Source organism: Anas acuta, chromosome 1 (assembly GCF_963932015.1).
Source record: "Anas acuta chromosome 1, bAnaAcu1.1, whole genome shotgun sequence".
Lineage (NCBI taxonomy): Eukaryota > Metazoa > Chordata > Aves > Anseriformes > Anatidae > Anas > Anas acuta.
In genome coordinates, this window is record NC_088979.1 from 103843144 (window position 1) to 103870543 (window position 27400).

Sequence of the window (27400 nt, forward strand, 5' to 3'; positions counted from 1 at the left end):
GTAATGGAAAGAAAAAGGAAAATTTACCAAGGCAGAGTGGGAATACTGTTTCTTAATCTGGCTAGTTATAAATTTAATGAAAGTGTTTGTCCTTTGTTTTGTGTTCTTCCATTTGAAAGGAAAGCAGTTCACCTAAACAGTCCTCCTGAAATGTGTATGTATAGCTACACACAGGTAGGAGAATATTAAGAAATTATATTGATAGGTAGCTATTCAAATGTCCAGTGAATATCCTTTTAATCCTTAACTTCCTCATTCTCCTTTTTCATGTTCTGTACATTTCCTTCATCTTAATGGTTTTCAAGGCTTTTATACATTTTTCTCTGTGGTCAAACCTACTCTCTGGGAATGAAGAACCTGCACAAAGAGCCTGCAATTGTAACACCCCATTAAAAGTCAAACACCCATGAATATTATATGAGTGAGAATTGAGCATTCCCACTAGTCAGAAAATGTAATAAAACCAGCTGTGGTCTTGGGCAGAGGATTTTCATCACTTATTAATCCACCGATGTTTAAAAAATAAAAATAAAAAAATTAGAAAAACACCCCCCAAAACAGAAAGTGTAACAGTAGAGTGCAATGTAATGCTCTAAGATGCGCATTTTATAATGCCATCTCTTAAACTAAACTAAAATAAATCTAAAACTAGCTGTGGTCTTGGGCAGAGGATTTTCATCACTTATAAAGCCATAAATGTTGGAGGAAAAAAAAAAATCCAAACCAGAAGGTAACAGTGTAACAGTATAGTGTAATATAATTCTCTATGATGTACACTTTATAATTCCACCTCTTTAAAAATATATAAATCTATAAGCAGTCTATAACAATGGTCATTTATTCCTACTCAAATTCTTATTTTGAATCGTATGCAGTCCCATGCATGTTAATTTCCATTGACATTTGCCTCTTCCTCTCTCTCTCCCCCTAGCCCTCCATGTATCTGTTCTAAGGGAGCCAACGTTTATTAGTCACACCAGGAGATGATCTTAACTACCTTTTGCCTGGAATTTAAATGGGGCCAGTCTAGATACTTTGAAATTAAAATAAAATTTAAAATTAGTACCCATGATTATGAAACAGGACGTGAGAAAACAGTCAAATGGGATATTTTTTTTTTTAGAACAAATTGACCATCTTTGATACTGCTATATATAGTATTTGGTAGTTACTGACATTGGACTGGATTGTGACAAGTGTTTTAGGCATGTGAACATATGTGGAAAGGACTAACTTCCTACCTGCTCTCAACATAGACTGACTGAAAGCTACAGTGCTGAAACACAGGCAAAGACACTGGCAGCTTCTCTGTCAGCATTCAGAGAAAGGGGTTTGCATACGCTCTGTGGATGTGTGAGGCACCAAAGAGGAGTGAGCTACAAGTGTGACTCTAATTTTAGCATCTCTCTTATTGGATGCATGACAGAAAAGCGCAGATTAGGTATAAATTTATGCTGCTAATTCAGATTTATCCAAACATTTTTGATAGGTGAACATGACAGCAGCCAGGCATTATGCCATGTTGTCAGTCTTCCCAAAGTTGCCGCAAAAGCATATGGCCAGCACAGAGTTCATATTGTGTGCTGCGGTGCAGTTAGCAGCGATCAGATTTTGTGTCCTTGCTGATACAGGGCGAATGCATACTTTGATCAGGAACAGAGATCTGCTCTAAGTAATTATAGAATTGGAGCCTCAGTGGCAGTACTGAATGTAGAGTATTGTATAAACTGTATACTAGCTAGGGAATCACCAAGAGATACTGTTTCTGCTGCCTTAGTTTAGCATAATCGAACATCATCTTGTTATGACATGAACTTGAACAGAAATGTTTGTACTCACTGTAATGAAAAATGAACGCTGGAATTTAGCACGTTTATTTGATACTTCTGAAGGCAAAATGAAAATGTAGGAGTAGTTCCAAGTTACATGCCTGCATATCGTTAGTTACTATTTCCATTTCAATAACAAACTCAGATTCTGAGTTTGTCAGAGTCAGACTTTAATATCTCTTCTTTTAAGAACTCCTGAAATCACAAATGGTTTCATACGTGGAGTTTGCTGAGGCTTATTTATTGGATAAGTGAATTTGAGGTGAAAAACACTCAGGTTTGTATATATTGGTCCTTATCGGCAATATATTACCGTATTCAGGATAGACTATTTAAAACTTTAATGGAAGAAGTAGGTTGTACCTTAGTGCAGAACCATGCATTTTACCTGAACTTATGAATTTAGAAGGAAGTTATGGAAAGATGCAATTCTCTTCCAAAGCTTTATCAGCTCTCCTAAGTACAACATCATAAAATTAAAGAAGTGTTCTGTTTAAACCTTAAACCTTTCTAAAAGGTTTTAATTAGCAATTTAATGATCAATGTGAAGGAGAATGGAACTGTGTTTGCTTATTAAATGAAATTAAATTAAATAACATATTTTGATTTTGTAAGGCAAGCTCTTGTTGTGACAAGCGTGAATGTTTCTACGAGGATTGATTAGCCTTTTGGCCTCTTTGCTTAATATTTTAGCCATTCTTTTATGGAAGTTCCTGTGTGTCTCCCATCAGGAATATTGGAATTTGGAACCTTATCTATAATTGTCTACCAATAGGGGTGACACGATGTCTCTCCGCTGCATTAACTTTATCGTTCCCTGTAAAACATTAACACAGCAAAAATCTGAGCTTGTAAATGAGAGCCCTGTCTTCATCTTGATCAGAGAAATGAAATTTGTAATTCAAATGAGAAAAGTTAATGAACTTAATGCACAGGCTGGAAAAAAGTGTTGTAATGTGCCAATTTGGTCTGCCTGTGGGTGCTTCCAAACGTTCCCATTAAGGTATTGATTGTGTCCATTTAGCAAAATGAAGGGGACAGTGAACTCCCTAAAGGTTTACACATCACACCAGTAGAGGCCAGATCCCCAAACAAATGAAACCTATCATGATAAGCCTTAAATTTCTTTTAACATCTGAATTTAAGAATGTGTCTATTAATGCTATTGTCTGCAACATGTTTTGGCCTTCTAAAGCAGCACAATAGGTGGCCTTTTGTGTTCATGTGTATGTAGAATTTAACGTTCCCAAGTTCAAGTAATGGTGGAGGGTCTCTCATCACATAAATAGTTGCTGTATTTTTATAGGAACATTTATCATTTATTATGATTGTGGTAACAAATTGGAAATTCAAATTTTGCTACTTAGAGAAAATACAATTTCTGTACTGGTTACCACCAGTTGTCATTTTATCTGCTGTCAGTAGTTGTTGATGTCACACAGCAGGTGTTCAGGCATGCTTATGTGCACAGAGCGTTATTAGTAGGGTCCATAGCTGATGGCATACATCAACTTCCAAGTTACCTTAGTGAGATAAAAAATATTAACAAGGAGGAGAAAGAAGGACAGAGGGGGAAGGGAAGATTTCTCTGTAGTGGCTGGCTGAAAAGAGAAGCAAAGAGAAGCGAAGGGTGCCCCTGGGCAAGGGTCTTCTGCAAAACAGCAGGTGGTTTCCCCAGACACTTTTTTCTTACTACATAATATATCAAGACCTGCTCAAATTCCTGGCTATTTTTTCCTGCTCATGATGCTATAAGCATTTGTGAGTGTATGTATTATCAGGTGCAGGTCTTGCACGTTGGTTGGTGGTAAAGCTTTGTGTGCATGAATGTTACAGGAGCCATCCCGCTGGATCTGTATGCAATTAATCTGTTATATTATCTGTGGGGTGCTAAAGTTTAACCTAAAGGACACAAGGGGAAGGGTGGGGAAACCTTAGCCTGGGCTTAAAGGTTAAGAGCCTGGACCATGAGGTAGAGGGTGGTTCAGGCATCAGCAAGTCATTTTCCCCAAGAAACCAGCACAGCAGTGGTCAGTGCTGGCACCAGTGCAAGGTTGCAAGCAGAAGAGCACTTGGGGCAGTGGGAAAGACATTGCTGCAGTATCGTCAGGGTGCATGCAGATGGCAGGTCTCAAGGTTGTTAAGTGTGGGTCAGGCTACAAAATTGGAAATGGAGGACCTCTGGTGCTACAAATGCTAGGGCAGTAGGCAGCATAGCCATGCCTCCTGCAATCTGTATAGGAGATTTGGTACTGTAGTAGCACCAGTTGATTTCTAGATGACTTGTGTACAGAAGAAATGTTTACAAGTGATGCAACAGCAGCTGCTGACTAGCCCCTCATGTCAAATAACAGAATGAAGTTCTAATCTACAGCTGCAGTTGGAAATTTGCTTTTTTTTTTTTTTTTTTTTTCAAGTTGTGGAGTGAGCCTCCTGACAGCTGTTTTGTTCTTCCTACAATGAGGAGAGTGGTCTCTGTGAAGATTCATGTCCCATGAGTTGTGAAAAACTAGGTTTTTTAACTTGAAAGATTGTGTCTACCAGCTTGCAGTGATTTTACTGTGTTACCATGTTAATTGCCTACATTAGTAGGTTAGTAGGTAATACATAAACAGTTGGGGACTTTGTGCTTAACAAAACGTTCTGATTGCCAGGCAATATTTTCAGCATGTAACTACACTGAAGTTCATTTTAAATAAAGTTGGTTTTAACACAGTATGCGTGAATTTCTTGTAAAGCATGGCTATATAGAAATACAAGTCCACAAGGGATAAGTAATAAAAATAAATAAACACACAGTGATTCTACATGGATTTTAGTTGCACTTGTAAAGAAAATAAAATTTAAGCAAGAAAATAAATCTGCTAAGCTTCTTGTGACTTGAAGTAAATATGCAAAAGTGATAGGACTAAGATACTTTCCATGAAATCAGAGTTTACTACCCCCCCTCCAAAAAAAAAAAAAAAAAAAAGCTTCATGATACATTTAAGTTTGAAAGACCTGAAAGTGTTTGAAAGGTAGCCTGTGCTAAATGCAGACCTTGAGCAGTGGCACGCCTGAGCATAGAACAAGTCAGCGTACTATTGATTGGAGTACGGTGGGATAAATGTGTGGCTTCTGCCCTTAATGGAAGCTGATTGTTCAGGGATGTGCCGGCAAGGCTGGTCGATTCTTTAGCTGTTGTTTACTGGGGAGGACGATATCAATTTTCCAGAGGGATGATTGGTGGGATGTCAAGGCTGTCACCCTTTTCTTCTCATCTCTGACAGACAGCTGAGTGACAATTACAGTGATAGGACATTGTCTGCATTGGCATATACACCAGAGGATAACTGGCAAACAAAAAAAGGCAGCAGCATTTTAAAAAAGATATAATCAGCAGTTGTCAGGACTAGTTACATATATGATGTCTGAATAATAAGGCCAGAGTGTCCCGCCTCAGACACTGACATAAACTGTACTGTGTATTCCTCAAGCCGCATAGAAATTAGCCCTGGGAAAGTTATTGACTGTTGCTAGTGGTAATCTAATTGGGAATTAAGTTTCAAGGGACTGTGTTTTCAGGTGACTCCCTGAAAATGAAAAACAGCTTTTCTGCAGAACTTCAAAATGCTGGAGACAACTACCAAATTTATAAACTAAAAGGCCTCTTGATTCTAGGAATCCTCTGTTGGAATTTCTCCTGAATACTACCCAGACAGCTAATCAGATAGCAGACTCTGAGGGTACTTTGTGTTTGTGATAGGTATTTAACCTGCCAGCCCAGAACACACAAGCTGAACTTTAGGTCTTTAAAGCCTTATTTTACACTGCATAGATAAGCATATGAGGTGTGCATAAGTATTTCTCATGAATTAATATCTTGTAGTAGATACAGGTCATTATGTAGAAGACTTTGTCCCACTCCTATGAAATCACAGGTAAAGCTTCATTTCAGTAGTGCATGTTGAGGACCAAGGATCCTAATTATGCAGTGTATTAACTGCTGTTACTTACTGTGGCTTCTGGAAGTTGAGATTAGAATAAGTCTTTAGGGGAGGAAAAAAAAAAGAACAGAGGAATGACTCATATGTAGACTAAAATGTTAGATTTGCAGTGCAAAACACATCTGACTTATCTCCAATCAACGGTATTCTGCTCTTCACTGCTTTTCTTGCCACTCCTCCCAGAGGCTCTGGATTGAGTGGACCTTTTCAAAGGCTGTTTCAGATGTACTTTCCTGAAACCTCAATTACTATTTTCACAGAACACTTACATTTATTTCAAACTCTTACCTCAAATATTCATCATGCTGAGACCTTTCTCTGGTCTGTTTCCCAAGGTCTTCAGCAGCAAGTGCAGGAGAGAGCAGAACATTCGGCTCCCCACATGCAACTTGCCCTGAAGCAGGGAGAGGTAATGGAGGCAGCTGCTTTGGGAGAGATCATGTTCTTTACCACAGACGTGTAGCTCTGCGCCTGGTCATAATGGACTAAGAAAAAAGTGCAGTAGTGGTCTGTAGTTCAACAAAACCATGCCTCTCCGAGACAAATGTATGAATACACTAAGGGAATGTGAATGTTTCCTCTCAGACCTACAAGTTATCAGTGCAAAGTGGTAGAGAGAATCTGCAATTAAGAATATATAGCATGAATGCTTCTCAGGCGAAGCAATGGTGTTGCATGAAACCCACTGCAGTACTGTTTGGATAGCTTCCCTACCTACTGAAATCCTGAGTGCTGGTTGTGGTGCGTACTTGGTGCAGTATGGATTTGTAGATAGCATATGGTACGAAGACCACATACATTCATTTTCATCAGTTTAGGCCTCTCATCTCGTTTTTTTTTTTTTCTCTTTATAATCTCTTTTTGTGTTGTAACTAACTTGTTCCTTTCTCTTTTTTATTTTGCTACTGTGCTATTTTCCCTCTCTTTCTATATAGCTTATATGCATGCACCTTTTTTCTCTGTTTTTTCACTGTATGGTGTAGAGATTTTTATGGATGCCTCAGGTTCTTGTACACAGACCTCTCAAACCACCAAACCCAAACTTCTAGTCCAAACTTTTTTGCTCAGGCATGCTTCATCCCTCCATTCTAGGCCACTGCTGGCCAAAGAAGAATTAGAACTAAGTACAAGGGCAAGTTGTCCTGTTGTACCTTCTGGATCTCGGTGGAATAATGTTGGAACAAAATTGAACAATGGAACAAAAAGAGAAATCTGTTTCTGCTGATGATGTCTCAGGCTGGAGACTCTTGAACCCCTGGGACTGTTAAAGCAAAACTTCAAAGCTGCTTCCTGCTGATAGGACACAGGTACAGTGGCAGCATTGGCAAGGAATTGATCCAGAATAGCTTCTCTCATACATATTAAAGAGATGTAGTTTGCACCTTGATACAATGTCATTAGGCGAATATTAATTTACTTAATAGCTCACCTTTCTTGTCTACTGTTGAAACACGAGCATTATCTACTGATGCTGCTGTGTGTGGAAGTTACAGTTTATTTTGATTTCCTTTTTCTTGAATTTCTGGTATTCTTTCTGCTTGCACCCAAGATGAAATTGTGTTAGTGGGCTTAGAGGAATCTTCTCAAGTAGGAGATGTGATTTGAGACCTGTGAGTTTCCAGGTACCAGAAAAAAAAGTCATAACAAATCATACTTTGGGATGAGTTGCCTCTTACAGTAGATGCATAATAATACAACGTACAAAGTTGGCTGTCTCCTAGCCAGAGAATTACATCAGACATTTATCTTCTCTTTTCTGTTCTGTCTGAAATTCTATTTCGTTGAGTGCTTTTTTCCTTTTTCTTTTGTTTTCCCCCAATCTATCCTATAGTATTTTTCAGGTTGGTGACTGATGTGAAAGACAGATATAGTGATACTGGCTTTTTTGTACTTCTATTTCAAAGCAATCATTCTCTAGCCTGTAAAAGAATAACGATGCTTGTTATTAATATTGAAGTTTATTTTTGATAGGTCTCACGAAAACACCAAATAAATGTGATTATGAATTTCTTTTTCTAAGCCACCAGCTAATTGATTTTGCACTGGGCTCATTAAAAATAGATACTTAGCCTTTCAGAGGACTGTCTGGGAAACCTAAGGCAGGGCATGGCTCCTCAGGGACACCATTGACTGACCATTCCATCAGGCAGGGAGAGAGTGGTCGTGGTGCTTGTCAGAGCTGAAGTATATTTACTTCATCTCCCTGCAGATAAACATTTGCAAGGCAAATAATAAATTAGCCATTAATCAGAAGAGTGGCTGTGTTTGATGAACCCTGAATAGAGTGGAGATGTCAGGTAACGAGACAGAGTAAACTGACGTTGTAGATTGAGCCATGTGGAAATGGCTGCTAGCAGTTTTGAAAGCTTTTGTACTGTGTTTCCAAGAGACTCTCAAGGTTAAAGTAAAAAAGACTGAAGATCTGGGGCAACCAGAGGTTACTGGTTTTCAAGATGATAGTATTATGCAGTTTTTCTACTGAATTAAATCTGTATAATTCTTCCAATGCACACCTCTATGTGATTCAGGAAAAATACAATTTTACAGGAATGGTACAAACTGCCCTATTATTAGCAAATTATTCAAGGCATACATTTGTTCAGTCTTAATGATCTCAATACATCTTTGGGTGAAAGTTCACATTTCTGATTGACGGTGTTTCTTAAATATTAATTTCTACTATGTTAAGTGGATGTTTTTACAGCTTTTACAGTGTAAACAAAAGATTATTTTTTTTTTTATCAAAATGTACTGGGAAAACAGTAAGCAAATTCTACTCTGTTATTATCCAGGCAATTTTATTAAGGATTGGGCGTGCATTAATGGCTATTATTGTAAACAGAACTGAAAATAATGGCTGAGTTTGGTAACTGCTGTTTTTGGGTGCTTCACTTGATCATCAATCTAGAATTTTTAACTAGTCTAGGGAGGCTTTAGGTGGTCAAACTACTACTAAAAATTGGACAACTGATGTTTCAAAGTGATTAGCCCAAATGAGTTTTTCTTCATGTAATATAACCAAAGATAATAAGTAATTTGGAAATAAAATATGTAGGTATGCTGTAAAATTTCCAAAATTGAAATAAGACTTGTAGTATTTAGTATTTTTCTTTTTAACTGAGAGGAAAAAATGGCAATTCTTAAGTTGTACATCAGTTGTTCTAGTAATGTGGTATGAACTCTGCACTGGACATGCACTTGGCCTTCAAGTGTCACAGAACAGTGTGTTTGAAACAAACTGACCTTCACCTTGAATACATTCTTTTAATAAATAAATAAATAACAAAACCAAATAGAGTTGCAAGTTTTTAAAGCAATCAGAATATTTGAAACCTTTAATTTCATCTCCACTTGTTCAACACAATATAACTCCTAGAAGTGAATCCCCTGGCTCTCAGAGGAATATCTTTGTTTTGTAAGATTAGCTGTGTTGTTGTTCGTTTCGAGGCTTGCCTTGGCTCTTGAAATTCAATAAGAATATTTTTATATGCACATCATCCAGGGCTGAAAGGTTTTTTTAAAATTATTTTTAAAATTAACTGTTGCTTAATAATATACTTGCCATGAGTTCACTTGTCAGTTTTTACAGGTCACGGATTATCTTTTCTCTTCTTTTGCTCTGTCTGAATACAGAAAAGAATACCCACAGAGGGAGAAAGTGTTCTCAAATGTAGATGTTATCTCTGTTCTCTTGTGATTACAGCAAATCTCACCAGTCGTTTATAATATCATAACATACCGTTCATTTTTTAGTCAGCATTGTGATTCCAAAATTAATGGTGACCCTTCAGATTTCAATTTTCTGTGGATTTGCTAGGTTCTTAACTGAGCCTCAGAATGTGATGCTGGCCTTTAATGTCTGTTTTCAAGAATGACAGGATGCTGGTCAGTGAAATAATTTTATACACGTGGTAATGGAAGCACAGGACCGGGGTGGAATGGTTCCTTCAGTATTTTTCTTAACTCTGTTTTGATATATGTGTATTTTTCCATTGTGACTTGTATCTAATATATCTGTAATTTGGGCACAAATAGCTGATGCCCCAGAATGTGCACGAGAACCTCCTCATCAGGTAATATTCAGAAAACTGACCTTGAAAAGACAGTCCTGTGGCCAAGTGGCTATAAGTCTCATGACTGGAGTGTTTCAGGCCATCTGGCACTTTGTCTTTGGGAAGGATTTGAGTCTGCTGTATCCAGATAGGGAGATTGAACACTAACTATTGTAACATTGGATTCTTATATATTGATACTGAAACAAGTGTTTCTTAGGAGGATTCCCAGGACCCAGTGTCCCTGAATGGACAAAGGGTGTAGGACCTAAGGCCAAAGCTTTGTGTCACCCCTTGGCAGGCTTTAGGCTTCTGCAGAATGGTTTTCCTTTTCTGCAGCTGGATGACTTGGTCCTTACCCTGTCTGTGGACTTTAAGAGGTGAACAGGAGGCTGGACTACACAGAGTGGATCACGTACCCAGAAGGCAGATTTTGAGGCACGGCCTTTTTCATGTTCCAGGTGTTCATTTCTTCTAACTTCTTAAGAATCTGTACCTCTTTGAAAACAGTAGTTTGAGAATATACATCACTTTAAACCTTTTTAACAGTTTTGATTTGGGATTTCTACTTCAGAGGAAGAGGAATGGCTTTGATGGCGATAAGAAAGGAAGTTTTTAGTATTATAATAACATGATAAAAAATAGAATGTACGTTATACAGCAAAATAGGTTTAGCCCTAGTTTGTGTTTGTGCAGTAAAGGTCTGTTGGAGGAAATGTTTTGCTATGCTGCTTAAGGATATCTGAGTCTTTCTTGCTCTCAAAAGGCGTTACGCTGATAGTGAGCTTGGATCACTAGCTCACCTGTGTCAGGTAACCAGGTAGTCTGAACTTCAGCACCTTAATTTATTTCAGGCTTTTTGGTAATTCTCAGGTTTGACATTGTCACTGTAGTCTTCTAATTCCATAACAGTACAGTGGGGATTATAATTTTTCCCTGGAAAGGGGTTTGCATGGCACTCTGAAATAAGGTGAGAAAGAAGAAACCATCCTTCTATTCATCTGTCAACAACGTTGCTGGTAAATAGGAGAAAATTATGATAGCAAAGGACACCCTTTTAATAAGTCTTGGTTATCAAAGCAGCAGGGGAACTGGGATGATGCTAGTCTCATATGGTATTTTAGCCATTAAAATGGATAACAATAGTATAAATATAAATAAGTGAATTATACAGTTACTTTGCTATCAGTATCACAAAATTTTTAATACCACAGTATAAACTGGTACTTTCCCATTGAGACATCAGTGTGAGACTGACTAAGCACATTATAAAACCTGGTCAACCTAGCTATGGATATATTACAGTTCTGTAAGGTTGGGCTCCATACCTGCTCTTGCCATCTGTAATTTACCTTTGCTCTTTCCTTGGCTCTAATTCCTTGTTTGAAAATAAACATCCTAGTGAGCTGAATGTCTGCTAAGTTTATCTTCCTTTTTCCTCATTCATATTGAAAATACGGTGGCAGATAATGCATCTTAAGGTCATATTATGTTATGTAAAAAACTAACCTGACAGCACACAAAAATGGAGAAAGACAAGAAGTTGAGGCTACTGTGCTCTCTGACTTTAGAAAACAAAGGTCTGTCTGTTAATTTGTATCTTTTTAATTCCTGGTCAGCATTAGAATAGACGCCATTACACCTGTGGCCTGAATTTTTTGAAACCATAATTTAACAAGTGATCTTCACTTCCCCACTTCCCAGGTTCACTGATTCTATTAGGAAATCAGAGCTAACACTGCTTTCTGAGGTTGTTGAAATACTGGCACCTACTACCTAGGCAGTGATTTCTACTTTGCCTTTTCATGGGCTAATTTGTAAGACTCAGTAATGCTTAAAAAGCCAGACAAGATAGTATGGAGCTTTGCACATTAACTCAGATCACTTCTTTGAAATCTGCCCGCCCCCTCCCCCCCCCCCCCACACACACACTTACACGCACTTTTTTTTTTTTTTTCTGTTTAGCCAATTGCATGGTATAATTACATATGTTGCTAACAAGGACTCTGTAGGACAAACTCAGTAGGACTTTAAAGATTCTCTGGTGATTCACCGCAATTTTGTTTTCCCAGCAGTAAAATTAGCAGAAAAAAAAAAGTGTATTAATTGGAACAGATCCACCATGCAGCTTCTTGTATTTTATCCCTGTTATGTCTGCTTTTCACTCGTGTACTCTAGTATGAGCACTTTCCTTTATACCTGTCACCAGAACATATAGCAAAGTGGTCCATAAAAGTTGTTAGTTGCTGAATTGCATTTTCATTTTCAAAGCTGTCTGATAACATGTTGCAGTTAAAACTGTCCAGCTACCCATAACTGTTTCAGAATGCATAGTCTATCAACTTGTGAGTTCCATTTGGCTTTCCCACAGAAAAGTTCTTAGCTTTATCACTTGGTCTTGGTCTTTTCACTTTATGGTAACCACTCCTTAATCATCCAAAGACTGTGACTCATGTTGAGGGCACAGTAAAAAGAAGCAAAATGAAGATCTCCTGTTCAGGTGAGGGACAATCCTGGATATGGGCAGGGGCAGATTCTTAACCTCCCCCCCACAAGCTCAGTTGCAGATTTGAAATGGCTCCTCAGGGCTATGGCAAAGAGTGGGCTCCTGTCTGCCACATGACATCTGTAAATGCTGAGCTGTCTTGACTTAAGGAGGGTTGAGTTGCTCCCCTTGCTTTTGTAAACACATTTGTTTCTCTTACTGGTGGTGTTTCAAAAGGAATCTGTGACTCCTATTTATTTGCTGAAAGACAAGACTGAAGTGCCTGTCTTTGTGCGGGAATCCTCAGCAGTAAATGGGATCCCAGGAGTGGTTGAACAAAAAGCCAAACACCAAACCAAAACAGTGGTGTTGAGAGCGGAGGAAGCACTGTGCTTACAGCTTTCACACATCCACTCTAACTCCTGGTTTTGAGATGTACTTTCTTCTCTGGAAGCCAGATAAAGATACGGCATTTTATTAAAGGCAATTCTGCCTGTTAATTTTACACATACTGTGGAGCAGGTAAAAGGTAGAGCAAAATATATACCTCACCGTTTAGCCATATTTCAGTTGTTGTGAACTGGATCGGTGTTACCTTTGCTTGCAATTGGGATGAACTGTCCATATGGAGGATGTTGCCAGAGGTTCTGAAAACTGCTTTTATTTTTTTTTATTTTTTTTTCCTCTTACTGTTACTGAAGTAGTGGTTTTGAATTACTGTCTACTTCGCACAAAATTGAGTTTGCCACAGGAGCAGTAGATGGGAATTTTAAGAAGGAGCAGTCCCTGTGAGCTGCCAAGTAGTAGCATGTGTGGGTCAGTCTGCGCTACAAGTTGCACCTGGGGTGGACTGTGCAGAGGAGATAAAGTTTCACTAACTGGACTCCATTTGTAATTAGATAAGGAATACTGACAGGAGCAGTGAGTTAGTGGCTCCCCTCCAACGAGAGCTATTGACTTAACATTAGGTTTTGCATGAGATGGTGATGCAGTCGATAAAAGCATCAGGCCTTGTTTGGAGTAACACTGCCGATTGCTCTCTAATTTGCTGCCTGGAAGTGAGCCACAGACATTTCAGCCTTGTGTTTAGTGTTGATGAGATCTAGAGCGAACATTTAATCTTCTGTTTACTAGCAAACCACTTGTAACAAGGATGCAGCTAACAAAAGGCTAGCTCTCTGAAGGCTTTCCAGCAGTAAAGCTTTGTTTTAGCTGTAACCGGGTTCAAAGCTACAACTTGATATAGGTTGTTCATTTTGTAAACTATAGCTTAAGGCAATCTGTTAAACCTTTGATGGGTGACTTTTTTTTTAAGGTACATCCGATGTTTATCTTGTGACTAAAACAGCATTTATTTTCCAAATTACAGCAAAGTCTCAGCTCTTCAAAGTGCCCTAGAATGCAGGGGCTGCTTCCTCACTTGTACGGTCCCATTTCTGAGGGCCCCAGGACTGCAGCTGTCTGCCCATGGCAAGCAGATTACAGCACCTCTTCTCCAGCCTCCTTCTTGATCCTTTGTCATGCTTCTTACCAATAGTGCCTTACAAGTGTCATGAGCTTTTTGCATTCATTCATTCAGTGAAAAATTTAAAGAAATGTTTTGTTGTTTTTTTTTTTTTGTCTAGAATGTTATATGTACATAGTGACATGTGATTTGCCTCATATAAGGAGCACAGGCTAATAACTTCCAGCTGAAGTACAGCTTCAAGTATTGTAAGCTAGCAAATGTCAAATGAAGAAAATACAGAAGAGGAGAGAGAAGTGTTACAGTGTTGAAGTGTTTTTGAAAACAGGAATGCATTTGTATGATTTCATTTCGGTTCTGCTTCCAGGAAATTGGATAGTTCAAGTATCTAAAAAAGAAATCTCATTCTATTCTCTGGCAATTGAAACTAAATACCTGGGGGTAGGGGGTTATAAAAATAAAGAGTAATGTTAGATTAGGAGAATTTTAATTTCTTGTCTTTTCATTTATTCACACCAATTTTATTTTTCTTTATTATTTTTTTCTTTATTTGCTGTTCAATGTTAATTTGGCTCCTTAGCAGTGAAATATCCAAATTACTAAGTGAATGCGTTAGAAAAGAATGAAATAACACACCAAAGCATACACAGTTCCTCAAATCATCATTAACCCTAACTGTAATTGACTTGCTTCAGAAGAGGTCAAGTGGCACCCATTCATGACCCTTCCCAGTTTCATTGTAGTTGACTGGTTTCCCTAAAGATGTCCTCCTCCCTCAGCATCAGGCGTGTGAGGGGTGCTTTTTCCCATACTGCAGTTCTCTTTGCATGAGAACGAATAGAGTTTCAACCCTTGTTCATGGTAAAGTTGAGGAATCTGTGTAAAACCTCTGGACTCTGACTGTATGGGTTCATTAGGGCTGTGGGTTTTGGTCAGGTGGCTTTGTGATGGTGGCAGATCTAGGGTGCTCCTCAGGTGTTCAATTCAGAAGTGCTGTAAAAGGAGTGAAACAAGCTTGGGCCATTCAATTAACTGAAATTCAGGAAAACGATGTAAGTAGGAAGAAGATTTAGTGTAATAAAAAGTCTTGAAAGATAGACTAAACTGTTCAAAAAGAGATTGTTAGAGTTTTATCAGGAGTTCTTGAAGTTCAGGTATTATCCATAGGCTTGCTGCATGTCAAAAGAGCTAACACAAATGATAACAAAAATACCTCCTGCTTGCTTGCCACTTGTATTGCTGGCATCCAAACCAGCCCATAAGATTTATTGGAACTCTTGAGTATACCTAAACGCAGGATTCAAAGTCTGGGCACAGAATCTCAGGGCCTTAAGAAATCTTTTCTTTGGTGATATCACTGCCCTCTGCCAAAAATAAATAAATAAATAAAGGGGGGGGGGAATATATATATATTTATAATGCAGATGTTAACACCAAATGACTTGATTTAGAAACAAGAGATAAAATACACCTTGTATTAATAGCAAGTTTAGATCAACTCTGACAGAAATTCCTGTCATCCCGTCAGCAAGGTGGCAGAAAGCTGGACCTGTATGGGAGTTGGGCTTCAGGCTCAAGAACAATCTTTGTGTTTTAGATTGCTTTAGCTCAAGGAGATCCAGATCCCTATCCAGTCAGTGAGGTCATTTCTGAGGAGATCAGTTTTCTCAACCTTCCTATAGGTCTGCTGATAGCCTTTGTCTACATTTGATAACACTCGAGTCCTTTAGCATGGGAAAACAGAGTTGTCCTTGGTTCAGTTGATCAGCAAAACTTCTTAGTGACCATTCCTGTATTTATCTAAAACTTAAAACGAACAAACAAACAAACCAAAAAAATAATGTCTCTAAGAAGTTTGGTTTGTAATTTTTTATGTGTTGAAACCATTCAGACACAGTGACAGTCATGCTCCACAAAGCATGAAATTTATCTTCGTAAATTTTGGATGACTATCATGGGCTTTTCAGAGGTACTTTGGAAGAGATGTATAAGCTGGGGGAGCCTCCCAGGAGCTCTAAGTAGGGCAGAACACAAAGAGCAAAATGACATGACTTCAAAGTGGAAGGCTTGATAAGGTTGTAATCCTAACAACACTAGTTGGAGATGGGGAACTGAAAAGGATGGATTTTAAAGTCCAGGAACTTGAGAACGAAAATCCTGAATTGTTCTAGAGAGACTGGTGTAGGAAAATGAATGCTTCATGGGAACAAGGAGGGAAACTAATTTAAGGAAATATGTACAAGTCTGATTTTTTCTGCTTCTGGAAATAATTCCTTATGTGAAAGCAAGAACAGTATTTTTTATTTTTTTATTTATTTATTTTTTTTTTAATTGTGTGTAGGTCTGTTTGCATAAGCTAGTATAAACTACAACCTGTCCCTTACAAAGTCCATCTGGAGCTGGGATTTCTGGGAAAAAGTGCATTTATTCTAAACTTTCACTGTAGATACTCATCTAAATTTGGGTATCGCCAGTAGTGTTCTGGTAGCTTGGCGAGCAGGTTGTATGAGCTTGTTTCTGTTGAGAGCTAGCTCTAATTAAGAGGAGGTCTATGCACAGCAATGCACTGGAGAAGCCAAGGACTAAAATAGCATGACTGTGATAGAGAAACTTGAAGAATGCTAGGCCTGTTTGGCTGGATACCAACAGAGCAGTTCTGTGAATGTGTGGAGGAGAAGCTTGGACAGGCTGATGGTGTCTGAAATGTTAAATCATCTCAGAAAACCCTCAAGTGAGAGTTAGAGCCAAAGCCAACTGTAGCCAACCAGGAGAAGAAAAGCATTGGTTTTTAATCAGAAATTGAACCTATTTACTAAAAATGCATACATCTGTGAAATTCTAGCAGGTTATTTTCCTTAGTAAGTAAATTTCCCTGACAATATTTGATTGGTCTTTTTTTTCCTTGGTTTGGTCCTTGATTCTAAGAGTGTAAAGCACATGCAAAAGTGTAAAGCACATGCAAAACAAGCAAACCAACCAAACAAATGAGGAAGAAAAACAAACAAACAACTTAAAAAAAAAAAAAAAAAAAAAATCTTCCATTCAGATATACATTTAACTAAGGCAATGGAAGGTCATGACTACATCTATTACCAATAAAAACGTTTTATTAAAACTATTAATGAATAGATCAGTTGTATTTACCTGTCGTGGTTCCGCTCGAGTGGGCAGCCGAGCTCCACCACAGCCGCTCTCTCACTCCCCCTCCTCAAAGAGGAATGGGGAGAAAATATGTGAAAGGGGCTCAAGGATTGAGATAAGGACGAGAAAATCACGCAATAATTAGTGTAATGGGCAAACCAGACTCAGCATAAGAAGACAGATAGTAAGATTTATTGCTCATTACTAACAAGCTAGAGAAGTGAGAAACAAAAGAAAGAAACCAAAAGCACCTCCCCCCCATCCACCCTCTTCCACCTTCTCCCCCCGAGCGGCGCAGGGGAACAGGGGAATGGGGGTTATGGTCAGTCTACAGCACTTCTTCTCTGCCGCTCCTTCTCGGTCACTCTCGTCCCCTGTGCTGTGGGGTCCCACCCACGGGATACAGTCCTTGACGAACTGATCCGGCGTGGGCTTCCCACAGGCAGCAGCTCTTCCAGAACTGCTCCAGATATGGGTCCGTACCACGGGGTCCATCCCTCAGGAGAAAACTGCTCCAACCTGGCTCCCCCACGGGCAGCAGCTCCTGCCAGATCACCTGCTCCTGCGTGGTCTCCTCTCCACGGGCTACAGGTCCGGCCCGGAATCTGCTCCAGCAGGGGTCTTCCACAGGCAGCAGCCTCCGTTGGTGCAGGGCCACCTGCTCCACCGTGGTCTCCTCCACGGGCTGCATTGTGGAACCCTGCTCCACCGTGGTACTCCATGGGCTGCAGGGGGACATCCTGCTTCACCATGGTCCTCACCACAGGCCACAGGGGACTTCTGCTCCGGCGCCTGGAGCACCTCTCCCCCTCCTTCTACACTGACCTTGGCACCTGCAAGGCTGTTTCTCACTCCCTTGACTCTCCCGGCTGCTGTGTGGCGCAGCATTTTTTTTCCTGTCTTAAATATGCTCTCACAGAGGCACAACATCGCTTATTGGCTCAGATCTGGAAAACAATGGGGCCCTTCCCAAACATGGGGTGGCTTCTAGATCTTTCTCACAGAAACCACCCCTATGGCCCCCTGCTACCAAAATCTTGCCACGTAAACCCACTACATTACCATACTGTGTGTAAAAGTCATAAGAAAGTACAGAAGAGAAAGGAGAGATGGAAACAGTGTCCCACTCAAGAGAAGAGCTCTTTGCAAACAAAATTAGGTTGTGATGTAGGCCCAAAAGAGTAGGTTGAAAGTTGGAGCAACTGCAGGACTCAATTAGAGATGGACTAATTTGGATATTTAAAGGCTGGAGAAACTATGCCCTTAGTGAGGTTAACAGTATTACTGTTCTCTGTTTTGTTGAAGGGTAATCTTTCCCTCAAAACATAGAATCCCTAAGCCAGTGTGACAGATACTGAAACTCATGCAGTTGTGTTCATGCTCTTATAGCTGCTCATTGTAGTGATTTAATTGAATTAATTAAGCCAGAACAGTAGTTGAGCTCTGAATAAGTTATCAAAACAGATTTAAGAGAAGAACCAAAAAAGTATATCTCCCAGATTTTGCCTTTCATGTTGGAAACCTCTTTGTCCTCCTTTGGTCATGCCCTTTAACAATCTGAATGTTGTACTGAAGTCTGGAAAGTAGTTGTGGTGGGCATCACAGGAGCCACTGTGGGTGCATATGGTGTGGGACCGAACCTAGAGGCAGGCTTCTCAGCCAAGACTGCTGTAAGGAGTGATAAAATAAGATGTGGTACCACGTAGTGGGACAGGTGGCCTGCCAGGAATGGGCTTTTTCATGAGTAAATGATGTATAAAGTTCTATTCAGAGGCTTGTAGGGCTAATCATTAATTACATGCATGGTTGATCAACCGTAGGTTGGTAGGATCTATATCAAAGAGGATAAAAAGTTGAAGTCCTGCAGGAAACCTTCATATTTTTTCTTATAGTGGTTTGAAGCTGAATTTTTGTCAAAACATTTTAAACTTATAACTTTAATGCTGCTTCTTACATATTTTGCTTGTTGTGTTTTGTTTAACTTTTATTATTTTCCTAGAAGATTGAAGTAAATCGTCAATTCTTTTCAATTAGAAATTGGTACCTTCAACAATTTGCCATAACGTGCTTTAGTTAGTTTCACACTTTTTTTTTTCTGGAAGAAGCACCAACTGTCCCATTTAAGTTGTAGTCCTGCTTCTCTTCCAACAAATAATATATTGTCAAGGAACAATATTGTCTCTTTATATAATATATTTAGAGAGACCATATTGTCAAGGAACATGCACTAAAGAAAACCCGCCAGTTCATCTAATTGTCATCAAATACACCTGTATACCAGATAACAAATGTGTAACTAGATAGTCTTATCGTTAGGGTATACGTTTTTATTCTTTTTTTTTTTCCCCACAAAATTACTTCATGAAATACTCCTAACTAGTCATGAAAATTCACTTGCCGCTGACATACAGCTGCCCTCAAGGTGAGAGAGAACCTTGTAGTAGCACCTGTGCTACAGTAAATAAATATAGCTACTACAGTAAATAAATATAGCTAATGAATCGAAACTGTAGGTTTCGTTAGGCAGAATGTAATTAGGTAAATTAGAATTTGGACTGGATCCTGAGAATAAATGCTATGTGCTATTAATGTTGAGAGGACTTCATCAAAAACAATAACAACAACAACAAAAAAGAAACAACACCACCAACAAGCAACCCAGGGCTCCCAGAAATGCAGTGCTGCCTCACTCTTGCCCTGAGGTGCAGATTGAACACTATGTTGTGTCTCATCCAGTCTCTATTAAAGTTCATGGGGAAGAAAAATCCCCTGTTTTTAACAGGCTTTGAATCCCTCCCAGGGAGGCAATTGTCAGCCATCGAATCATCAGACTGCTTCCTGGTGCACCTGTGTTTTCCTTGGAGGACTCCCATCCAAACAGGGGAGGCACAATCTTGCTCAGCCCCATGAGATCCCAAAAGATCAAAGCCTGAGGCAGAGCTGCTATAGAGGCATGAATGGACGAGAGGAACCAGCCACAGTGCAATCACTGAGCAGGGCGATTTCCTCTGGGAAACCTTTTCAGTCCTCCATAGGTGATAGCCATGAGGAAAACCATGGCCAAGAAAAGAAACTGAGTGATGTTGGGCTGGATGCAGCCACACAGTGGTTAGGGGAAAGGGCACACAGCTGTGTGCATGCTACTTGGGTTGCAAGATAAGGACCTTGCAGACTGGATGAGATCCATGGCATCAGCACAAAGGGCAGCCTGCTGACTTTCCTCCCTTTCTCCTATAGATCCATATCTGTGAAGCACCAAGAAAGAGGTTTTCTTTGTGATGGCTTGAGTAAATTAAGATTAGTAGGATTAGTAGTTAGCTTCTACAAGTAACTGTAGGGTAAGAAAACTTGCTAAAATCCCTAATTCTCATAAAAACATATTTAAAAAAATCTCTAATTACCATAAAGACGGCTACTTGATATCAATCCCCTACCAAAGTACTGTCAATTTTCTCTTAATCCTCTGGGGCTGTGGCTTTACTCATGATATAAAGATAATTGTGCTGTTCTTACAGGTCTACTCTTAAACCTTGTGATAGTCAACTGTATTAAATCTTTCCAAACAGTCATGTGCCCAGAATACCTACAGGTAATTAGGTCTTGTTTTTTAAGATTGGTATAAGAATAATTACTCTAGAGGCATTCATATTACTGGTCAACACACCTGCATCTTAAGAGACAGTGGCACTAATTGTTAAGTGTTTTTTGTTTTTGTTTTTTTGCCCTTGTGCAGCTTACATCAGCCTACTTTGCAAAATCTAAGATTAGTAAAGCAATTTAGCTTTTGTTTGGTGCTTTAGAGGCTGGAAACTGAGAGGATTTAAATTTTGATATGGGGGGTGGTAGGGAACAGCCCTCCTTGTGCAGTCTAAAGTGAATTAAGATAAGGAGAAGTTGTGTTCCCTGGAAATACCAATTTTTCTCTTGTCCTGTATCCACTCTATATTATTGGTCATGAGTTTGCATAGTTCATCCCACCTGGCATATTTGTTTCAGTATGCATTGGATTTTGTGGAGTATGGATTTGAAGTAACTTGTCAATAAGAAATACTGAACTATAGTGTTTTGATCACCAGTGAAGCCTTTTGATACAGGAGGAAAATGACCTGTGTTGCTATCATTTTCAGTATGACTGTACTGGGTGAATTTTAAAGTGAAAGAGGATAAAAATGCTATCAGAGATGCTTATAATATTGAGTACTAAATCATAACACTGAAAAACTACAGTTCTACAATATTTCTGAGATCTTTTTTCTTAAAGCCTCCAGGGCCCTGCTTTAATAACGAGGTTTATGTAATGATTTGTTTTGTTTCTGATGCACAAGGGTAGCATCACATATTATTCTAATGAGTACAAAATTAGGAGCACATTAATTGTTTAAAATCAGTTTGAGCATAGGATCTACAAGTGTAGAATTTTACCATTTTGTGCAAGGTGCCTTTCAGATTGGGGCTGTCAGCTAGGTAGTTCATCTGGAACATGCACACCCGGAAGTCCCTAAACTGCAGACAATTTTGTTAGAAAGTGAGCCTACAGCTGGAATGATTTTGTGTTTACAGCTGTAGTCGTCCTTTCTTTAATTTACAATTATGTACATTGTTCAAATAACAAAGCCTCTGATATAGCAGAGGTCTCTAGCTGTAGCCAGTGTAGAAAAGGATAAAAATTGCAACTATTACCTTATGACTGTATTCTTTTATATTTCACTGCGAAGACCAAAAGCCAATTTAAGATTAATCCTCAAAACCATGGCCATTTTTTTCTGAGCTTTGATTGCTGCTTGCCCTTTTGCTGATGGCTGCTATGCTCTTTTGGCAAGCGAGCAACAAGGAGGAAGGCTGCCCCATTCCCTTTGTCCTGGCTGCTGTGCCATGCCATGGGTGGCAGCTTTCAATGAGGCTTCCCAAAGCCATGCTGTGGAAGACTGAGGGGAGAGGACTGGGTGTGAGCACCTGATGGGCCACCGAAAAGTAGCATCTGGGGCTGGGAGGCGGCACAAGGCCGGTGTCTGAGCCATGGCAGACAGGAGGGTGCTCAGCCGGGGCTTTTCCTGCTGCTGCGGGGCCTAAATCCTAGTGGCCAAGGCAATCAGCAAGCTGTGGGTGCAGGGCAAACCCAGAGAAAGCGACCTGCCAAAACAAATGCGTTTCATAGGAGACAATGCTCCTTTTTTGTCTAGCCTGCTTGGTTAGTCATAGAGGTTTTGCTTTTCCAGTTACCTGATCTGGCAGACACAGGGTCCCGGTGCAAGAATTTTCACATAACCGATTTCATCGACGGTGTACACAAAAGAACTCATCCTGCACAGATGATGATATGAATTTTTTGAGGAGCTGTGAAAAGGGTGTCATGGTGGTATTGCAAACCTGACCTTGCACGTTGTACTTCTTGTGAGTTTAGGAATCCATTTTGGCTATGGGCATTTTTCTCCATTTCTGTTGCTCTTTTTCTTGAAACCATGTACTTTGTGTCGATCCCATGAACCAGCAGCAGGAAGAGGGACCAGAATTATTGTTGCTGCAAGTAATTTCACGATCTTTGGCGTCAGATCAGCAAGTGACCATATACAAAGAAAAAAGCCTCACAGAGGCTGTTTTCTTCTCTTGTTGCAAGGCTCCAGGGGTGCTTGTTGCTATTATTTCTTACTGGATGTGCAGATAGTTTCAAAAAGCCAATAACTGTTATAAGAAAGTGTGGAATTCTTCTGTTCAGTGTGATTTTTTCAGAATTTTGCTTATCCATTTCTTGATTTGCTTACTCGTTTGTAGTAAAATAGCTAAAACTAAGAGGTCAAATGTTTTCTAGGTAAGCACACTGTTTTCAAAGACCAGTACCTCACAGTATTTTCAATATAAGTATATGGGTTTGGAGTGATAATGATTTCTGTTATTTCTACATTTTGCCAACTGTTCCTCACAATCTTTCCAAAGCCCTTTTATAACAAAATCAGACCCTGTAATAGAAAATTTGCATGAAGCTCTAAGCTGTTACCTTTCACTTACATTGTAGAAAGCACTTTACACTTCTTAGGAAATGAGAAAATGCAAAGTTTAGTCATTTAACAGGGATGCACTTTTATGATAGGAAGTGAAAATGGAACGAGGTATCCTAGAAACTGGAGAAGTATGTCATTGTACATCTCTGAAAGCTTCTTCGTTTCATGAGCAGCAGGTGAAGTTGCACGTTAAGGAGCGTGACTACCCACCCATACAATGCTTCACTTAAAGAGCTGTGATTTGTAGCTTACTCAACCAGAAATTTCTTAAGACAAGGATAATCATTCTGAAAGGAAAAAGCACACAAAACCTGACCTACTAGCCTCCTTTTTTTTTTTTTTTTTTTTTTTTTTTTTTTTTTTTTTTTTTTTTTTCCCCTCCTGTCCTTTAAGCTTTAATCTCATGATTCATCCTGTGGAGGAAAAAAGAATTCTATCTCCTTTTCAGATAGTGTCATAATTTATTCTGAGTGCAGCAGGTACACACTGCTATATTTGCTGTAGTGCACTCAAGTCCACTCCCAAGGGACACAGATTGGAATGGAGAAAAGACTGATGTTGCCACGCATGCTTTGGCCTTTGAGCTGCTTGAAGCCTATTGGAAAGAATCATGGGATTCTTTCAAGGCAGGCATGTGAGAACATTTCCATTTTTCCATGATAATTGTTATGTATATTTCCAACAGTTATCCCTGCAGCACCATGCCTGTGTAAGTTGAGGTGGGATTGAATTGGCAAGAAGGAAATAATTTTGTTCTGGCAATTTTTCTGGCAAAGCCATCCTGCTGCACAATATCCAAAAGCTGTAGGGTGGTCAAGCACAGGGGTGGATGGTCTTTATGGTCACAAAATCATTGTTTTATTCCTCAGATATATTGATCTCCTGGAAAAGATACTTTTTCTTATGAACGACTCCATGGCAAATTTAGTTATAGAAGTATTTCAGTCCCGTTAGAAAAGGGAGGAAAAATAAAATAAAGTGGAACTATGAACAGAGCTTCAATTTTAAATTGGAAGCTAAGAATGTGTTCCTTATAGAGCAGTCCAGCAAAAATGCTTATGTCTTACCTCATTGGTAGGTGTTGGTGAGATGAGGAATAAATATGTTGGTTTGCTTGAGTGCTTGGAACATATATAGGTTAGATGCAAAGTTACCAGTATTAGTGAACCTTCAGCACTCCTTTATTGAAAGCACAGTGTGCTTGCTTTTTTTTTTTTTTTGTGCATGTCATTTAGACACTATTCATAACTTCTCAACCTTAATATTTAGAAAATACAGGGGAAAAAAAAAAAAGAAATTTAATTAAAACAAAAGCACATGCATGGGACATAATCTGGATTCACAGTCCCTTGTGAATTGCAGGCAATTCACAAAAAATTGCAGGCAATTTTTTTTCATTTTTTTTTTATATCAGAGAAAACAGTATCTTTCATCCTTGAAAGAGCAGATGCTTTCCCTTTTTTACTCCTCCACTCTCTCAGCATCTTGTGTCTATTTCTGAGACCACTTAACACTTTTTCTGATGTAGTAATAATGTTGATTAAGGGTGTCCTAGAAACCCCTAATACACTTGGAGTTTTACTGAAGGGAATAAATAAACCAAAAACTTGTTACTGTTTGACTGGGGAATGAGAATTCTTATAAAAGTATTCTGCCAGGGGAGAAGAAATTTTTTGCAGTGGAATAAACTCGATCAGTTGAAATTGTAATAGCCAAAATGAGAAACGAGCTTTTGATCAGAAATGTTGTGCTTTGTCATAAAGTTAATTTTGCTCTCCAGCTGAAAATGCTCCATCAATATTATGCTAGCCACTTTATATTTTGCTAATAATAACAGTAAAAAAATAAAATAAAAATCCATCTTTTTTTTCTTCTGGTAAAATGTACACTGACATACCTTTATCAATTCCATTAGTACCTGAATTGTAACTGACAGTATATGGGGGGGGGGGAGGGAAGTTCCAGAAAGAGAAAATCACTGAAATGCAATTTTACCGTGTTGATTTTTTGTTGTTGTTTTTTAAGTGTGTTAACTGTTTCTGTCCCTACAAAAGTATGTAAAAGTTTAAAGAGTTTACAAAATGGGAAAGCATGTAAGCCACCATGAAATAGTTCAGCCCATGTTACCTTAGTTAGTTAGTCCTGATGTGCAAACTACAATGTTTCGGTCCTTGGTCAGTCTCAACTTTGGCGGAAATTGGTAATTGTATAGTTGCTTCATGATGTGGCTAAATGTCCACTAGGGATTAAGTCGAGATCACAAATCTCTTAACTCATGACCTCAGACAGACATGAACGTTGGCCTCTGGAGACGAAAGGTTAATACACAACCCCACTGCTGCCATCTTCCCACTGTGATTTTTGCCCTCAGTAAAATCAAGAAATATAAGTAACTGTGTTTTTTTTGTTGTTGTTTTTGGTTTTTAACATAGATAAATGTGAATACCTAGTAATTACACGGCAAAGAAAAATAAGAAAGTGCGTACCAAAAAGTTGTAATGGGAGAATAAGGAAAATTTATAAAGCTCAGTTATAGAAACACAAGACTTTTGAGTGTTTCTGACAATTCCATTTACTCAGATGAATCTCAGGAGATCCAGGCTGTGACAAGGTAACAAACAAACACACAAATTGTCTGAGACTTTAACACCGATCTTTTAAAACGGAACATGGTTTTTAAAGAATCCTCGTTCCTGACAACAAGAATTAAATTAGATCCTTAAATTTCTTGACTTGTGGTATCAATAAGAATTACTGATAAAATATGCTAAGCAGAGATGGTTCAAGTTATAAATTACATTTCCTTTTATGAAAGGTGGTGACCTGATGAATCAAAGCACAGCTGTGGAAATGACTAAGGTCTTTGCTAAAGTGAAGGTGATATTAGTGACCTTAAAAGTGAGCTAAACAAAAAGATTGAGAATTCTCACAGATGATGCAAGTTTAGTGTTGTTAGAAAAATGTGTTGTGTTAATATTTATTTGAGAGCAAATATCACAGTATGAAATCTCTATTCAATCAGAAAAGAAGAGAGGAGAGAAAAAAATAGTTAATGCATTTCATTTTTCAGAAACTTTATTATGATTCCCTTCTTATAAAATTGCCATTGTAAAAAGCATTTTGGCTAGTATGTTCCATGCAGAATTGATGGCTACCCTAGTTTTGGAAGTGATTTTTTGTCAATTTTAGTGAGCAGAGTGCTAAACAAAAAGGACGATCTCCCAGGACCATTGGATTGGAGATTATGTAATGGTTCCTAAGGAAAGAGGTACTTCTCTAAAATCCAATCCTAAAATCAACAGGGGCGCTTTCATGCAGCATGTGTTTTCCAGGGTGCAGAGATACCACCCAAGACCACTCTTGTATTTGCATGTCAATGTGTGCCATCCTGGGTGGGTAGGCCTCTAGAGAGTGATGGATGAAATGAGCCTGATCTCATCCCAGGGCTGGTCCAGTTGCAGAGCAGGGAGGTGTTGTTCCTTGGTTGGCATGAGGTAAGCCTGCAATTTAAATCAAAGCAATGGGCATGACTCTCATTTTTGCATTTAAAATGGCTGTCATGAGAAAGACTGCTGTGAATAGTAGAGGAGGTTTAAGGTAGCTATTTAAGACTTTTATGTAGTTAGGTTGAACGAGCTCTTTTGTTGTTTAATAATGTTACTTATCTTGCAAGTCACTTTTTTTTTTTTTTTTTTTAATAAGCATGATTAGCAATTTGAACCTTAATTTACAAGTTAGGAATTTACTGTATCTCTCATACTAACAGAGAAAATAACTTCATTAAATATGAAGAGATCTTCTTGAAATGTTCAAAACATAATGACTGTGTTTCTAGGGTCTTTAGGACATTTGCCAAACCAAAGCACTTCATCAAATCTGATTGCCATGGAAAGCAAGATCACAGACGTTTCATATTTAATGTGCAGGCTTTTGTATCAGTTTTAAATATACCTTTTTTATTAAAAAGTCCATTGAGATAATAATTTGTTTTCCTGTCAAGCACTGAAAAACTGTCTGAATGAATGGTAAATTCTCTACCAAGGAAGCCGTGCTTTGTTTTCCCAAGGCTGTATGTTCATTTAAAGTTATGAATTTTCAAGAAATCCCATATGGTTACACTTCCATTTTCTTAATGGAGGACAGAACCATTATTTCCTTGTAAAAATGAGATGAGCCTTGAGCAAGCTTGTTAGTTTTACTAACAAGTCCATTTTGTTAATTTTTTTTTTTTTTGACAGCACAGTCTCTCAAGATTGTGGGAATAAATCAATGCAGAATGGATAGAGAGGTATCGGGCCTCGACAGGAAAGCATTTCACCACATGATTAAGGCTGTTCTTGTATACCAGAATGTTTCACATCCACCCCCTGCTTAATTTCAGGTCTATGATTTAATTTTTTGAAGTTCAGCATATGGTTATTCTTCCTAATTGGGGCTCTAGCTGAA

The 27400-nt window shown here is 38.8% G+C and overlaps 1 protein-coding gene across 25 annotated transcripts in view; it reads left to right on the forward strand.

Annotated features, from left to right (window-relative positions):
• Positions 1-27400, forward strand: part of ROBO2 (roundabout guidance receptor 2) — a 625847-nt gene that overhangs the window by 271628 nt on the left and 326819 nt on the right. The gene's annotated exons all lie outside the window — the stretch shown is intronic.